We start from the raw sequence: 14,009 nt of genomic DNA, 5'->3' as shown, positions 1-14,009 counted from the left end.
TTTCTCCCATTTTTAAGTCCTTCCCCCACCCTGAGGTTAGTTGAATCATGACTTAATTTTTGTCAGTAATTTTTTAATCCATCAGGAATATTTTTTTGTGTATTGCATGCAATAGGAGTCAAGTTTTATTTTTCACAAATAATTACCCAATTTGGGGTGTGAATGAATGAAATCTTATCTAGACAGTCTTGACACATGCTATGTACCTATATAAATTTAAGCATATTTTCCAGATGTTTATTCTTTTTCATTGACTTAACTATCATTTTTATTGTCAGATTTTAACTTTAGATATCTGACAGTTCAAGTTCTCCTTGTCTTATTTGTCAATATTTTGTTAGATACTATTATTTCTGCTTATTTTTCAAGACAAATTAATAAATCTATATTTTCAAGTTCAAAAAAACAGTCCTAGTGAGTTTCTGATTATGATCAAATTTATAAATACTTTTAGGACATGCTCTATATTTTTGCAACTGTTCATTTACACTCCTTAGTAAAGTTATGAAAAGCAGATTAAGAGAAATGGTTGAGAACATTCTCTAAACTTACTTTAAGCATTAAAATTCTCTTTTAACCTTTAAAGCGCTTTAAGTTTTTACGTACACACAACAAAACTGACACAGTCTTCAAAGGACAGAAGAACCATGGACTGTGCATGTTCTGATAAGTACTTAGTTCTGATTAAAAAAAAGAAAAGAGGAAATAATGATCCTTATGCTACAATGTGGAGAAACAACTGTGTGTGTGTGTGTGTGTGTGTGTGTGTGTGTGTGTGTGTGTTTGTAGGAGTTTGAGGGTGAGCAGGTGGAGAGAGTAGAAAAAGCAAGCCTTGCTTCTGGGCCTAGAATATATAAATAAACAGTATGTTATTACTCCAAGTGCAGAGGACAACTGTCATAATAAGTGCAAATTGAAACCATTTAATCTGGGAAAAAGAGATCGTATAAACCCAGTAATTATGCTGAGTACAATTTGTTAGCATGAGTTGCCCGAAAGAATTAGGTAATTTCACTCTAAATAACTGAATTTTAATGAAGCTTATTGTGTGTTATTTCTTATTTCTATCCTAGTTTGTTTACTATTCACAATGACAAAATTGTCTTAAAAAAAAAACAGCTCAATGACAGACACTATTCCTATACTGAAAGGGACAAGTTAAAATCAAGTAAAGAATATGTTTCTTCTAAATTTCCAACAATTAAACTAGTTTAATTATTAAGTGAAAATGTGCTCCTGTAAAAAAAACCACTAGCCTTATAATATCCCTTCCCCCCTACCACCTTCATCACAAGAATCTAATTTTTAGTTGGTCATAATGCTGCTCAATTAAAGGACAACATGGCCCAGCCTCAACTGCAGATGGGTAAAGCCATGTGGCAAAGTTTGGTTGTGTGCCCCATTTCTGCCCCTTCTTCACTTTTGCTGGTTAAAAGGGGCATATGCTGACTGGAGGCTCAACAGCTGTACTGGACTAAAAGGACAGGGGTTATACTGTAAAGATAAAAGGATGCTGAGCCAGAAGGAGTCTGGGTCCTTGATGAATATAAGGAAAAGCCATACCACCTTATCTCCAAAATTCTTTCATTTGTGATAGCAATTAAGTTCTATCTTATTCAAGATATTTCACATATTTTGTTATATGCCGCTGAACCCAATCCCAAATTAAATAGCACTACTGCTGCCCAGGAAGATCAAAGACTGTGGAACCCAATGTATTAAACTACTTTTATACAGAAATTTCTTTTTAAGTTTTCATTGTTATAAAGATTCGCTATGTCCAAGTCAATACATTTTAATTTTATGTCAAAAATTTCCAGCAAAATAGACAATTATTTTCTCTATACTTTGATTTATCCATCAATATCAACACTTCTGAATACAAACAAAGAATATACAGTCATTCCCCAGAATCCACGGGGGATTGGTTCAAGACCCCCATGGATACCAACGTATACGTCCACTACATTTTCTGTTGATCTATATTTTTTCATTAATTTATGAGATCTTTACTCTTTCATTTAGAATCCTTACTGTCTTCAAATGTTATCATGCAAGTTCACATAAAATCTTCTAATATATCGACCCAAATAATAACACTTCTCAACTATGCCATAATATGTAGAGTTGTTTCCTTAAAAATACTGCCATAAACCAATTTTTTCCATATTTTTGTGGTTATTATTTAATGTCAAACTCTCTCCTAAAAACTTTCATCTTTTAATCCTGCTGTTTGACTTCCAAATCTATGAAATAGAAAGGTACTATAGACAGAAAGTATATGTCCCCCCAAAATTCATATGTTTAAATCCTAATCCCCAATGTGATGGTATTTGGAGGTGGGATCTCGGGTAGACAATTAGGTCTTGAGAGCAGAGCCCTCATGAATGAGATTAGTGTTCTAATAAAGGAGGCACTAGAGAGCTCCCTCACTCCTTCCTCCATGTGAAGATGATTGTGAAGATGGCCATCTATGAATCAACAAGTAGGTTCTCACCAAATCTACTGGAACCTTGATCTTGGACTACTTGCCTCCAGAACTGTGAGAAACACATATTTGTTTATAAGCCATACAATCAATGGTATTCTGTTACAGCAGCCCAACTGGACTAAGACAAGAGGATTATGATCAATTTTCTTATACTATTCTGCGTTTATTCTGGAGATTCTCATTACTCACTCCCATCTATAAATTAAAGGAAATCTGTATTAATTACACTTACAGTTGCACAAAAATCAAGAAGGACATTAACTCTAGATCAAAAATGTCTCTTGTCCTTTAGCAATTCCTTTTTGGAGCCAAAAGAGTTGATGAAGTGTTTGTGGATGTTTCTGACAGACAGAAACGAGGCTGTTATGATCACTTAAAATAGTTAAAAGATACTTATATTCTAGATTCACCTTCCTTTTTAAGTTTCAGTTTTAGTATTTGGTTTAAGATGCTACATCTAAGAAGTAGATTCATTTGTCTAGTTACAGATAAGGGTGGCTGTGAGACTCTGGAAGGGAGAAAAGTAATAAGAAGTGGGGAGTATACCAATCATTTATTTTATAAATATTCATTTGTTCAATAAATAATTTATAGGGGTTTAAAATATATCATTGGCAAAATACATAAAGATCCTGGCCCTCATGAAGCTTATATTCCAGCAGGAAAATGGACAATAAACATACCTAAGTCAATAACATAGTATGTTAAAAGGTGATAATCATCATGGAAAAAAGAAAAAGGGAAGAAGAGTAATGGAGAGATGGACAGCTGGGTGAGGTGTGGGGTAAGTTGCAAGCCTGTAAGGGGGACATTTGACTAAGACTCATAGGTAGTTAGGGAATGAGCACAGTGGGTATCTGTAGACGTCTCCAGGTAGATAAAAGAGCTGGAGCTAAGCAGCTACAAGGAGGCGAATGTGGTTGAACCAAGAAGGGGGAGCAGATCGGGCAGGTAATGGAGAATGGATTGTAGATACTTGTAGGTCACTCACTGTAGGGACTTTGGTTTGTTCCCTGAGTCAAATGGAGAGTCACCGCAGAGTCTGGGAAGAATGGCGTGATTGGGTTTCTATTTTAAAAAGATCACTTTGGCTTCTTTATTGAGAATGGACCTGGGGGAAGGGAAGGGAAAGGGTTTATACCCTTCCTGCTTAGACAAGGAAATTATATGATATTGTTGTTTTCTGCTGTAATCCCGGTGGTCCAATCAGGGTGGGTGAGATAACAAGTGGTTGAAACCTGGATATATCTTGAAGGTAGAGACAGGATATCCTAATGGATTGTGTATGAGATGTGAGAGAATTTAACTACAGAAGACCTCACCCAGGAAAAGTAAAGGAGAAACAAGAAACAAACAGATGAGGTTGTAAGACATCCAGGGAGAGAACTAGGAAAGAATATTGATTAGTTTTTGTTCTTCACCCCAGGTAGTGATGACAAAACCCATGACCCTTTCACATGTTAAAGAATATACCCTAACTAGAAAACGGAGTACTCCACTCAGAGATGCCTCTGAAGCCAGACAAGTTGTTTCAAATTGATATATAGTAGAGTGAATCCACTTGGTTTTCTTTTCAAAATGTAAAGAGGAGTAGGCAAAAAAAAATACAGTAATAAAATACAGTGCAAACCTTGAAGATGGATATCATCCAGAGTTACTGGCTGAAGACATTTTTGTGAAGCGATATTTTTCACAATAGCATCTATGTTTTATAGGTCAAAATAAAGAAGACATGTTTTGTCTTACACCATATTTAATGTCCTCTGTGTCTTGGAATGCCAAAACATCTCTCTTTGTGAATTGTCACCTCTGGCTGATGACAGCTCTATCCTGGTAGCAATGATTATTAAACAGATCTGCAACAGAGCCACAGAAGTGAACAAGGAGGTCAAAGGGAATGAAAACACAGAACGAAGTAGAAGAGGTATAATATTAAATCTTACAGGAGAAGTACTTATTACCCTATAATTTTAATAAATACATATATTTAAAGGCAATGGTTTTTTTTTCTCTTTTTAGAAAAATATATATAGACTTGCATGTGGCTAATTTACTTTTTCTCCTTCCTTTTTTCTTTCTGTTCCCGTAATCTAATTACCGACTGTATACTTTGCCAACAGCTCTCCCAGGGGAATAATTTTTAAAAAAACAAACTGCAAAACCCAGCACCCATCTGCTCTTTCATCCCTAGCACCGTTTTGATGATGTTTATAATTCCTTTTACAGTAATAAAGTATCTGCTCAGTGATTAATAATTCAAAATATAGTAAAAGAAAACCAAACAAATGGCTCAATGTAAGAAAGCGGAATAAGAAATAAGTTTGAACACAATATAGTATCTGTCAAAATGAAGAAAAGCAACATGTTTTATGGGCAGAGCAACTGAGCTGTATATTTAAAAATCTAGTATCTAGTCAAGGATGGCAGTGGACATTTTTTCCTTCTGAAAAACCTGATTATATTACTGTTACATCATTTGTCTGATGTCTTATTAATTGAAAATTGCCTTCTAGTAGCTGCCTTCTACCCTGCTATTTCAACTACTGATTGTAGTTCTACTGGATTTGTGATATCATCATGAAAGATGGATATAATTGGTCTCCATCCAAGACTCTCTTCTCAACCCCATCCACTCAAACCTCTTTAACTTTTCATGTTAAGCCTCTGCATTTTAAAGATGGAAAGAAGGATGCTCTCTGCAGCTTATCCACCAAATGCATCAACTGACACAATTATCTAACTGATCCACTTTTACTTTCAGCCACTAAATGCATTTCAAAAGAACCAGGAATGGAAATACCTCTTGCCTCTTCAGGCTTTCTATGGAGTTTAACTCTTTCCAATAATAAATCTCTGGAAGTGTTGGGGGGGGGGGGAAACAATGATTCTACATGGAATCCTTGAGTATAAACTGAAAAACAACTGGAGCTAGTTTTGATAGAAAGTGAATGAAATTTCACATGGAGAGGACTTCGGGGATACTAGCAATGTTCTGTTTCTTGACCTGGGTGGTGGTTCCATAGGAGTTTGTAGCTATTCTTTAAACTGTCTATGCTCTATGCATCTGTATGTATGATATATATCACAATAAAAAGTGATATTTCAAGGATTATTCCAGACCTCTGATTCTGTATTTATTACATGCTAGTCAATCCATCACTGTCAACTTTCCATATTAAAGAATATTTAACGGTGAAAAACCAGAAACTCTTCCATCTTAATCAAGATTTTTAATCAAGAATTAAGGACATTCATGATATATGTGTTATCACTAATGGATTAGAATAGGAAGCAGAGGCTGCAATTCTGCCCTCTCCTCACTATTTTCTTCTTATTATTTACTGATCATGGACAGAAACTCATTATGAAACAACCATTCCCTTTGAAGTCACAATAAAATAAAAGCAAAAGAAAACCAGACATTTACCTCGGGAGTACAATTACAATGATGCTATGTTTCTCTTTTAAATAATAAGAATTATTATTCAACCCAAATCTTAGGAATTTAAGTAAGTTTCTCTGCCACATATGAAGAAAACAGAAGTTAGGAAATTATTAAATCATATTCATATATTTTTCTCTATTATATTCAGCTGAATTTAACTTTTTTACTATCTAGTAATTGACATTTTAGAAAGAACAATATAAAAATGGTCTTTAAATGTAGCTATTTTCACAAAAAACAAACTTAAGCATTTGTGCTTAAGTTTTACTCCCCCTTTGGGGGAGTAATTCATGTCCAAAGAACATAATGGCCAGCCTTTTAAGACTGGTATGACTAAAAACGGTGAAATCACATACAGACATAAAAAAGACTTTACCAGAAGTAGTGGGAAAATGCCATGTTGTTTAACAGCAATGACTGCTAATCTGTAAACTGATGATATTCATGTACTTTTTTTTAACTAATGAAAAAAGACTGCAAACTGTTTTATAACTGTAAGAATGAACTCACTGTGATTAATTTCTTTCCATCTTCGAAGTGGGCAAACAAGGCAGCTAAATATTCAAAATGTAATTTTCTTTTTAAATGTTGCTTTAAAATGTTTTAAAATTTTTCCATGAAAAGTTATAAATATCTATACTGATTCCTGTAAATGCATGATGACATCATCCACATAAAATATTTCTTTAGGTCATGGCATTTTTCTCAGCGTTACATTATAATTTAAGGTAAGCCACATAATCGATTGCATTATAATGAATCACGCAGACCTTCAAACGACTTGTCTAATTTCACTTTGCAGTCTAAAAGTGCATATATAATTATGCTGTTTTCTATGTGTCTCTAATGTTTCTTCTGATAAACTCTAAATGTGGTTCAGCATCCTGCTCTCTTCGGTTGAGAAAAATATAAATAGCAAAAGAGAGTAAACTAGTTACTAAGGTACCGTTTACATTTTACTTAATTGACAAGAATACATTAAGTTACTTGAATTAACCCCTTACATTTTATGTTTTCATTTAATCACTTAGATATTAGAAAGGAGAGAAGTATATATGTGTGTTGAAGTTATCATAAGGGCAAGCAGTATAAGATTAAACAATTTATTAATTTGGTTTAAAAATACAATACTTTCTGAAAGTTACTTGTTTCAGACACTGTGTTAGCCTCTGGAAAAACAAAGATGAATAGAAATGATGCTTACCTGGGGACTTCCCTGGTGACACATTGGTTAAGACCCCGTGCTCCCAATGCAGGGGGCCCGGGTTTAATCCCTGGTCAGGGAACTAGATCTCACATGCATGCTGCAACTAAGAGTTTGGCCACAACTAAGGAGCCCTCAAGCTGCAGCTAAGGAGCCCACTGCCACAACTAAGACCCAGCGCAACCAAATAAAGAAAGAAATATTAAAAAAAAAAAAGAAATGATGCTTACCTGGCTTTTAATGGGGCAAATGGGGATGGCATTTTGGAAAGGAATGGAAGACAAATTATTGCAAGGCAATGTGAGAAGGCCTATAATATTTATAGAAGCAAATTCAACATGTTGTGTGGTACTGGGGGATGAAGCAAGGGGCTGGTGGAAGAGGAGGAAAACCTTCTAAAATACATAATAATTAGTGAATTCTTATAGGGAGTAAGAAAGTGAAGGCCTATAAAGGAAGGACAGTCCATCTGTATCTCCCACATATCCCTGGAGAGGGAGAAGAGGTATGGCGTGCCATTGGCTTCAACTCTAGGTACGTGGAAAGCTGTGAATGCAGCCAGGCTATTATGAGTCTGTGGGCTAGAGTGAAGGCAACAAGGGCACAAGAAGGAAAAAACAGCTTGCTCTTTCTTATCATTCAGGATTCAGCTTCCCTGTGGGATGAGTGGCCTTCCCTCCCCACCCAGTACAATATCATACTGCTCTGTCACTACTCCCTGCCTTGGTCTATTCATAGTGAACATTATCCCTTGTTTAAGATGTTCATTGTTCACCCTCCTCACAAGACGGTAAGTTTCCAGAGAGCAGGGAGGTGTATTTCTAGCCCCTAGAATAATGCCTGGCATACAGCAGGCACTTGATAATAAACTGGAGGAATTAAATCAGCAAGAAAAGAGAAAGGAAAAGGATACAGGAGGACACGAAGAGTGGTCCACGTAAAAAATGGACAGGAAAAGAGAATAACAATAAACCACTGTCTCAAATGTTCCCCATGCACCAATCCCCTCAGCTGCCCCAGAAGACATTCCCTACCAAAAACTTCAAAAAAAACACTTTGAAGCCACCAGGCCTGCCACATATTCTACATATTGCAAAAGCTTGTCAGGTTGAAAGCCAGAACATCAATTGCATTTTACATACGTTGCTATTTCAACTGAAAAGTGAAAAAAATACATCCTTAATGGGGAATATTATAATTGAGGGCTCATTCAAATAAGTAGGTTTTTCAACATAAACTATTAATCTGTTCAATAATCATATCTGTTAGAAAGTAATGGAATACTATTGTGTGAACCACAAGTTCAAATTCCTATCCCGAGCACTTAAATTTTTTTCACAAACATCACTATATTAATCTGCCTTTTTTGCATTTACTGCTGTTATATTCAAAAATTCAATCTCTTAGACAAATGGCAATTCAAGAGCACAATTCAAGTGATATATATATTATTCCTTTTGACTACAAACGTATATTTGCCCATTCAGTTTTTCTTTTTCATTCAAATTTTGCAACAGCTGTTACATGATATATTTCTGAATACAAAATACACACTCTGCTTTCTCAACTACAATATACAGGAATTTCTACCACCTCTCATCTTCTCTGAAACACTTATAATATATTATAAATTTAAATTAAATCACACAGAAGTTATTTATGCTACTTTCTTTGACTTAACTTGAATATGTTAATTGTATTCAATGTATCTTGCAGGTTAAAAGTAAAATGTCACGAGCCTCATTATTTAAATTCCATAAAAGAAAACCATCTTTGCTGAAATATTTTGACATATACAAGGAAACACTGCACCTAGTGTTACTCATCAGCAAAAATTAAATATCTTTTGGTATTATAATTCCCTCAACATTTGGGGGATTCTTCCAGTTTTGGTACACTTTTTTTCTATTCCATCTTTAGATGTGTGAATCCTATAAAGAGATAAGATGAAATTAAAAGGAAAAAATTAGGAATGCTCTTGTTTATAAAGAATCCCCTTTGAACAATTTACAGATTCAATTCCAATAACAATCAAGTTTTTTTAGCTTGACAACCCAGCGACCACCAAAGACAGAGACCACAACAATGCTCATTACTCTTTAATGAGTTGACAGCTGAGTAAATTTCTTTAAGTGCACCCAAGTCCCATTCTCCGGGAAGAGATGATTATTGGTCACTGCTTAGTTTGTATGTTTTTACTGAAGTCAATATGCACACCACCGAAGAGAAGGGGCCAGCTGTGTGACCCTGACATGTCTTATAAACCTGGAAACTGTCACCCACTAAACAGGCCATTGTGAGGGCTAGATGTGGCAATACATATAAGAATGGCTTGAAAACTGTAAAATGCCATATACATGCAAGATTCATATTACTACCAGTAATGGCTAAAAACAAAAGTGAAGTCATTGATTTCTCTCTTTCCCTTCTATGGGAGATTTGAACCACAGGGGAAAAAAAACAGACTGAAAAATAAACCCAAATGGTCCCTTGCACCAGTGTCTGTATACAATACACACAGCAGTAAATGCACAGGAAGTAGATAGGTACCATCTTCTCATGCCTGGGTTATTGTAATTGCCTCCTAACTTATCTCCCTGCTTCTGCCCTTGCCACCTTATAATCTGTTCTCAATACACAGCAATCATAGCAAGCCTTTGAAGCTAAAGTAGTCCATGTCACTGCCCTGCCTAACACCTCCTGCAGCTTCTCATTTGGGTCAGAGTAAAAAAAGCAAGAGTCCTTTCACTGGCATGCAAGGCCCTACAAAACCAGCCTCTTAGTCCCCTACCCCACACTGGCCCCTTGCTGTTCTTTACACAGCACGTTCCCACTTCAAGGTCTCCGTACTTGCTGTTTCCTCTGCCTAGAATATTGTCGCTCCTTGTAGCCAAGTGGTTTCCTCTCTTGATCACCTTCAGTCTCTGTTCAATTGTCACCTTCTCTGTGAGGTCTTCACTGACCTCCACATTTTAAATTGCAACCTCCCTGTGCTCCTTGCCTCCCTCACCTCCCTTTACTACTCCAAAATACTTAGCTTCATTACAGTATTTTAGTAACAGTGTTTAATCTCTGACTATAAGCTCTATGTGAGCAGGGGTTTTTGTGTATTTCGTTCACCATTATACCTCCAATAGCTAGCTCAGGACATAGCAGGACATCAGTAAATATTTGTTAAATTAATAGATACGCAACTTTCACATCATAAATATATGTGAGCCACCTGTAAACTACTACAATATTATAGCAAACTTTATTAAACTCAGGTTCAAGCCAAATGTTGCAAAAAGAAGGGGAAAAGATTATACAAATAATGCAGAAAGAAAATGAGATTTTTCTCTTTTTAAAAATCATCACAAAGGAAAAACACCAAATCATGCCTAGTGAATCAATAAACTGATTAAACTCAGAAGAGTTCCAACATATTCATAAAATCTTTCATTTAACCAAATACTCAATGTAAAATGAAAGAACATATTTCAAGTCCATCTTTGACTAAAATTTTCAAAAATGAAAATGGGAACCATTTAAGGTCGAACACATTCAATAATTAAATTAATTATATATGCCTTTGATTCTCCTCTACATGGAATCAGAATTGTCACTAAAACAAGTAGGAGATACCAATACCTCTGCGTTTTGGTCCCACAAACACATAAACACATAAAAACAAAGTTTGTATTTTGGCCATTCTATTATAACAGCTTATTGGACAATCACAAATAGCTCAATGTAGGATCTGTTGCCAGAAAACGTGGGTCTCTGGGGGACAGGAGTAGGATGCCACCTTGGTAGTTCTGAGCTCCACTCATCAGAATGTGAAGAAGCCAAACCTCTAGCTGCCTTTCAAGTATTGATGGCAAATGAATCAAATACTTAAAACAAAAAACTTATTTCTTCTAGGAAATCAAAATCTTGCAAACAAGATCTGGCAAAATTATGATTTTTACAGTAGCTGTTTCAGGATTAAGCTTATTGAATCCTGGTGTCTAACATACTTTTATGCCATTTTATTTAAATGGCCACATCAAAACAGAAAAGTAGAGCTTTCATTCATACGATGTTTGATCCTGACAATGCGTTCATTCCCTCTCCCAATATCCTGTAGCACTGATGATCTTTATAAAACAAGCTTTTGTACTTTATTTCTTGTATGTCCATATTATTTCTACACAAGAGCTCCTTGAGGGTAGAAATCCTCAATTAATAAATAATTTGACAAGGATGAATCCCTGTTTATAATATCATCAAAGCAAAACAAGCTAAAATGTTTATAAATAATGGGAAGCAAAGCTGTAGGCACTGGCAGGATATAACGAGTGGGGCCTCTACATTCCCCCAACCAATAGCAGGTAAATAGGACTTCTGGAAAAGATATGATCCCTACAAAATTTGCCTTTAGAGTCCTCAGCTTCTCCTTTATTCACCTTCTCTCCTTCTTCTATAGTCCAATGCATTGATTACTATTTTGTTGTCACACTAATTGACATTTTCAGGTATTGACTAAAAATGAAGTTGCTCAATTTTTTCATAGACTTTTCTTTTAATCTTTCTAATAATACAGTTGATGAGACAGTATTACTTTCATTTTACAGATGAGGAACCAGTGGTCTAAGTGAAGTTATGTAACTTTAACTTGTTCAGTGACATAATGTCTCACAGAAAAGGCTTAATCTCAGGACTGACTCAAAGCCTGTGTTCCTAGTTCCTTACCTGGTCTGTCTCCTGTTTGTCTAGAGTTGATTATGTGCCCAGCTGTGCAGTTTATACACTTTCATGTGAATGAGCTTCCCATGACTTATCGCTGCAACCAGTTCTTGCAAGGAAGCTGGTATCTATTTACAGAATAAAGGGCAGTATATAAGAATAAAAGAAAATGGGGATAATATTTGGGAAAAAGAGAACATGCAAGCCCCTGAAAATACACCAGACTAGCTTGGCCTTGTCCTAGGTGTGAGCATGGGTTAGTGCTGGGCCTGCATTGAGAGGATGCTAGCTCCAATAATATTTTAGTATTCTTGTTAGAAAGGAATTACTGTGTATCCCCCAAATAATTAACACAGCGATAGACACAAAGTAGAACTCAAATGCCAGGACACAGAAAAGTTTGGAAAGTTGTGATCGTGGCTAAATTTGATCATTTCCCAATTTTTCAAGCTACAGAGAACCACAAAAGAAGTAGAGGGAACAGCCTGAGACCATCTTTAAAGCCTGGGTTTCAATGGAATGTAGGACTCTGGTACCTCTGGTTACTAAGGTGATAAGATGAAAACATAGAGCGTGTCACAGGAAAGGCAAATGGCTGGAGGAAGGTGAAGTGTGTATGACAGGGAGAGAGAGAGAGAGTTCTAATTAAAAAATGATAATACCATAACAGAATGCCAAGAAATTCATTTAGCATCTTAACAAACTTTAAAAATTGTACAACATGAGCACAGCAGTTTTTTCTAGTTAAAGTAAATACTGTATGGGAAAAGAGTTATTATTGTTAGATATTTACTGTGTGCCAACAATGTTATCCAGGGAAATAACACAAACTACATCCACAGGGCTTAAAAATGGTATGAAATACAGTTGAATTATTCATAACATCACAATACAAACAATTACTCTTAGCTGTTGATAAATATATTTCTACTCCACACACATATATGTGCATGTTTGGGCAATTATAGGCATACCTTGTTTTACTGTGATTAGCGAATAATTTTTTACAAATTGAAAGTCTGTGGCAACCCTGCATCCAGCAAGTCTATCAGCACCATTTTTCCAACAGCATTTGCTTACTTCATGTCTCTGTGTCACATTTCAATAATTCTTGCAATATCTCAAACTTTTTCATTATTAATTATTATATTTGTTATGATGATCTATGATCAGTGATCTTTAACTTACTATTGCAAAAATATTACGACTCACTGACGAATCAGATGATGGTTAGCATATTTTAGCAATATAGTATTTTTAAATTATGTACATTTTTTAGACATAATGCTATTGCACACTTAACAGACTGCAGTAAAGTATAAACATATCTTTTGTATGCACTAGGAAACAAAAAAATTGGTGTGACTCCATTGATTGCGATATTCACTTTACTGTGGTGGTCTGGAACTGAATCTGCAGTATCTTTGAGGTATGCCTGTACTTATAAATAATTCAAGCTAATTTCCCAAAGATTTAATCCATGTTGAAATGTGTCCTTTAAAAAGCTGATGGCACACTTTGTAAAAAAGAGCTTAGTAATGAAGAGTCATGCTTAAAAAGATGTGCATATGAAACTACATTTTTCTTTCTCACATTATTTCTGCATTTCCTTTTTTGCGGTATGCGGGCCTCTCACTGTTGTGGCCTCTCCCGTTGCGGAGCACAGGCTCTGGACGCGCAGGCTCAGCGGCCATGGCTCACGGGCCCAGCCGCTCCGCGGCATGTGGGATCTTCCCGGACTGGGGCACGAATCCGTGTCCCCTGCATCAGCAGGAAGACTCTCAACCACTGCGCCACCAGGGAAGCCCTATTTCTGCATTTTTGAAACTGAATAATAAGCATGATATTTTTAACAAGATAATTTTCACTTTCTTTGCATATAATAAAAATGTCAGAATCTTAACTTTTCATGCCTACATGATGGATTACAAGGTTATAAAAATGTATTCAAAATAAAGGTTTTCATGAGGTTTACAATAAAATGACTAGGAGAAACGAAAACAAGATTAGAAGCCAAAAGAACTGGGTTCTAGTCCAGACTCTACTTCAAACTAGTTATGTGACCTTGATCTAATTGAAGAATATCAAACCTATGTCTTGCAACAGCCCAAATCCCAGAGCTGACATGGAAGTTGAAACTTATCCATCCCTGGGCTAGTAAG

At 35.8% G+C, this 14,009-nt stretch overlaps 1 protein-coding gene across 17 annotated transcripts in view; it reads right to left on the bottom strand.

Annotated features, from left to right (window-relative positions):
* PAM (peptidylglycine alpha-amidating monooxygenase) overlaps window positions 1-14,009 on the bottom strand; it is a 279,664-nt gene that overhangs the window by 179,978 nt on the left and 85,677 nt on the right. For 2 of the 17 annotated variants that reach the window (XM_033853057.1, XM_033853059.1), the window contains exon 1: window positions 11,854-11,975. The exons of the other annotated variants lie outside the window; for them this stretch is intronic. The gene's annotated coding sequence lies outside the window, so the exon portion shown is untranslated. Of the gene's footprint in view, window positions 1-11,853; window positions 11,976-14,009 lie in introns of those variants that run through there. 17 annotated transcript variants of the gene reach the window in all.

The sequence above is a fragment of the Tursiops truncatus genome, chromosome 3 (assembly GCF_011762595.2).
Source record: "Tursiops truncatus isolate mTurTru1 chromosome 3, mTurTru1.mat.Y, whole genome shotgun sequence".
NCBI classification, from domain to species: domain Eukaryota; kingdom Metazoa; phylum Chordata; class Mammalia; order Artiodactyla; family Delphinidae; genus Tursiops; species Tursiops truncatus.
Note: the sequence above shows the minus strand (reverse complement) of the source record. Positions and strands in the feature narration are given on the sequence as shown.